Here is a 4,783-nt window from a genome sequence, read left to right on the forward strand (position 1 = left end):
GTGTTCTCAAAATATCAAACACGTTCAACATAACCAAAATAGTGGATTTGTTTGTTATGTATGGTAATCAGCAGTGCAGCACTTAGGCTAAAATGTAAACGGACCACTTAGCGTTTCGTCTCCAAACCCCTTTGCTTTGGGTGTTCTAGCTTTCTTCTTTTGAGCACAAAGGATCAATCAAAACTGTCAACATAAATGTATTGGCTATAGTTGATAGACAACTAAACCCTATTTCAGCTGGCATGTGTCAGAGAAGGCATTATTCATGTTTGGACCACCAGATGGCGAAATAGCACAATCTAATGTGACTTTCTTTTCCTGCCTTCATCACCTTTCTCTGTTGATTCCCTCTCACAACATGCATATTCTACCTCTTTCTGTCTGTCGAAACAACCCACTCACTTGTTGATTAGGGAAATCATAGCATAATCTGACTGTGATTTTGTGGCATTTATTCATGTGGTAATATAAACTGCTCACAAACCTATGCCTCTCAGACTGATTCAAAGCCACCAGTCAGAGCTCTAAATCTAAATCGGATTTCAAAAAAGGAAAAGGTCATGTCCAGTCCACAAACACAGAAACACACACACAGACACATTCTCATTTCCACCCCACATAGGGCCAGTACAGTTCACTGGGCACAAACCAAAGGAAATGAAGCACAGCGAAAGATTAAGCTCTTAAAACAGATAGGGATAGAGGAGGGAAGACAGAATGTGTATCCAGAGGGGGTTGGTGTGTGTTTGTGGTGTGGAGGACATAAAAAACGAGTCCATTTTGCGTTATGTCCTCAGGATTCATTGCTTATTTATTAGTTGTTATACAGAGACAGAGAGGGTCTGGAATGAAAAATTTAGACAGGATGCATGGCCTTTCTCCTTTTAGAAATCACAAGATTACACACACTGGGCGGTAATGGCTCCTGCAGTTGTGAGTGTGTGTGTGTGTGTGTGTGTGTGTGTGTGTGTGTGTGTTTGAGACAGATAGGAAGAGATTTGTGGAGGATGGCTGTTCCTCCACAACTCTGACACAGCAGTAAGCATCCATGTGTGTCTTTGTGTGTGTGTGCACATTGTCTGAATGTTTACACACATCACTGCGGGTTGTTAATTAAGGACACAAAGTCATATGTGTCCTTAGTGAGTGCAGCAACGACAGGGACTCTCAACTATAACATCTGCTGTCATTGTTAATGTGAGCAAGTGTGTGTTCGTGATCTTGGACTTGTACTTGAGACTATAGTCTGTATAAAGTGCTCCTTCCTCTCTAATGTGCATCAAAGCTTGGGCTGCCTGTGTTTATTTTTGGCAGTGTGTGGTGAGGGGTCTCAAGAATGCCAAGATAAAGGACTTAAGTATTGGCAAGGATTTGACTTTTTTTTCTTTGTTGCAACTATGAAGAATTACCTTTCTGTGCACCATTTATATTTTCTTTTGACTTTTACAATAATATTTGATGTCATTTTTCTTAAGTGATCTTTGTGGGTTCTTTACGAAGTCCACACAGAAAGTAAAAAATCAGCTACACATTTCCTTTTCTAATGTTGATAGACAAAAACAGATATTTCCATCTTCCAGAAAAAAAAAAAATTATCTTTCACTATTGATAAATGAAAAAAGGCTTATAGATAAGAGAAATTGAAAGTGCACATAAGAGGGAGATGGTGAATTTGGTTAGAAATGTAAGCAGAAGGAGCAGGAAGAGCACAAAGAATGGCAATATGAATATGACAAGAGGGTGAAACAGCAGGACAATAAGCGGAGAGGAGGAGAATGGGGAGGAAGCTTCTGTTGTAATGTTAGTTGGAAATATCTATCATGTCCATAATTCATGGAAGACCAGCCGTTCCTCTGTCTTGCATCTAAATTTCACTGCTGGGGAATTATGACCAGGGAGCATAAAAAAGACATACACACATGCACACTCACACAAACTTACTATACTAAGGAGGGGGGAAGATAGCAGAGGAACAAGAAGAAGATACATTTGAGAAAGAGTGCAAATGAGCTGCAGCAGACAGCAGGGTGTGAGAGTGAGCACCCTCCTGCAGGATGAAGGGGTAGATGAAGGGGATGATTCAAAGCATGTCATAAAACATCGATACACCTCGAAATGCCGCGCTACGAGCTCTGCTTACACTGGAGGAGATTATGACTTTAAATAATTCACAAAGCTTGCTCAAGCACTTATGCACACAAATACAGTACAATCTTCTATGCAAACAGAAACACAGACATGGATAAAAAAAACCTACGCACACAAATGTATACTTACACCAACACAAATCAGTGTTTTCACTGAAGTACTCACACATTATGGAGGCTTGGCTTGAGTCAGACTTAGAGGGAAAGATTGGTTGTTATATTTAGCTTTTCAGTCCAGCACCCAGAGCCAGGGTGAAGGACTCTTTGAAAAGAAGGAGCCGATAAATTGTTGGTTGTGAGGCAGACTCCTGCTGAGCTGGACAAAGTGATGGAAGGATACAGCCACAAATCTGCAACCTCACTTTCACAACAACATCTCAATCACAAAACAGTATCGATCAGCTGTTTGTATGTTACAGATGCCTTTACTTCTGACAGAGATACTCATCTCTAAGCTAGGCACTGTATGGTAAACATATTCTAGAAATGCTATGTATTCCAAATATCATTACATGTAAATTAAGTGACTGCTAAGAGAATAAATACATTTCCATCCATGTTTCGCGTGTGACAGTAATTCCTGGTCACAGTGCAATTCCTGTAGAATTAAATGAGAGTTCACATGAAAGAGAATTCATCATATTGTGAAAGGTTTTTCATGGCTGATGCAGTGCTGTTGTATAAATGCCATCACACAATTGCTATTCATATCTCTGCCAGGAAGGCCTCGGTTTGATATGAGCTCCTCTATGTGCCTCCATCTGTCTGTGTATTCTGTGGTATGTGCTATTTCTCATTCATTAGCTCTGACTCATCTTTCTAATAACTACCTCTATTTCCTCCATGAAATAGTTTCCCGTTGTTGTTCTATTGTATGATTAGCCTGCTTGCTTCTCTGACTCATTCAGTTTATTGTCAGAATAAAGCTTCCCCATTTTCGTTTTTTAGCCTTCCTGTGCGGATGATTTTTTTTATTGTGGCTATCATCTCCTCGCCTCTGACTGTCAGGTTGGTTTATCATCGCACTTAAGCGTCCCACTTTGGTCTCTCAGGCTCCCAATTCAAACATGTTTGCTGTCATGACTTTAACCGTAGCCTCGGGCGGACTGGATCTGTGTGCAAACAGACTTTATCATTGTTACTGTGGTTAGAGGTTTGGCAGGCTTCACTGCTTTATCTGTTAGAGTATGTCAGAAACATAGGTTCACTGATTTCTCTCTGAGGCACCTGAGCGATGATAGTCATTTTCCTGTTAACACTTTCTATGAAGGTCATGCCTATAATGTATTATGACCATAATACATCATAATATGCTTATAGCACTGTATCATTATACTTATGAGCCCTCATGCATATTCATAATGCTTTATAACAATAATCATTTAAGGAATAGTTCAACATTGTCTGTGGTTCAACACAAGCAATCTTATGTGCCTTTTGTCTGATGTTTTACCTTCATATAGCACAGTTAAAGAGTGTCAGAGTGTTCTTATGGAAACATAGAGTATTGAGAGTACCGTTTTCCAATGATTTTTCTTGTTAAGTTTATAGCTAGTAAATAAACGACACACACCTTGTGAACTCAAAGATAGAAGTTCTTCATTTCTGTTTTCTCACAACTTCTACAGCTCATTATAAAGCATCTTATAGTTCATGTTGTGATGCATCATTAGTACGTTTATAATGCATTTTAGAGTTGATTTTCTTCTAGGAGTTGAGATGATGAACAGATGTTGGCTTATTAACTTCATCAACCACCATATGCATAGGAAAAAACCCCAGAGATTGCTGTTTTCAATCTAGTTTAGATCATTTTGCTGTGAAGAAGTATTACAACAAAACTTCATTGATCAGAAAAAACCTAATGGTCTAAATACTACTACCGATTTATTTTCTTGCAGGACTAAATAGCTCTGCTGTTTGCGTTGCATTGACCAAGTCATATGTTCTAGCTTGGTGATATTTACCCAGCGTTTAGCAGTTGATTAAATAAGATAATCCAGGATGATGCACCATGCTTGAATCCACTGTTCAACATTTGGCAACCGGCAGAAATATGTAGAAAAAAAGATTCTGAGGAGCCCATTCAATACACATTATAGTAAAAAAACGGCACATCAAGATACAAACAATCCAAATCATTAAAGGGGCCCTATTACACTGAACAAACTGAAAGGTTGACTTTAATTAAATATATTATGTCAACAATTTTCATATAATAATATTAAGTTGAACCTCATTTTTTATTTAAACTTAATATTATTACTTTCAACTAACTTAATAAAGTTATGTGAAATCTGTTGACATAATACATTTAATAAAAAGTAAATGGTTCAGTTTTGTCAGTGTATGCACATTTTCAGAGTTCATATTTGTATTTTGTACCGTGACATGTTTACTTGATTTCATGTTCAAAAAGTGGTGCTTTGTGATTTTAGCCTTTGCAGACCATTTACATGCACAAACCTATAATATAACAAAAAAGGGAAAACCCCAAAAAGCACAATTGGGCCCCTTTAACACACTTAAATATAACAAATGAATTCCAAGGTCATTCATCCACAAACATTAGAACATGCATTTGAACCATTTGACTCAACAGTTAATTTAAGGAAATTACAACAATACAGTTCAGA

This window comes from Gymnodraco acuticeps, unplaced genomic scaffold (genome assembly GCF_902827175.1).
Source record: "Gymnodraco acuticeps unplaced genomic scaffold, fGymAcu1.1, whole genome shotgun sequence".
NCBI lineage: Eukaryota > Metazoa > Chordata > Actinopteri > Perciformes > Bathydraconidae > Gymnodraco > Gymnodraco acuticeps.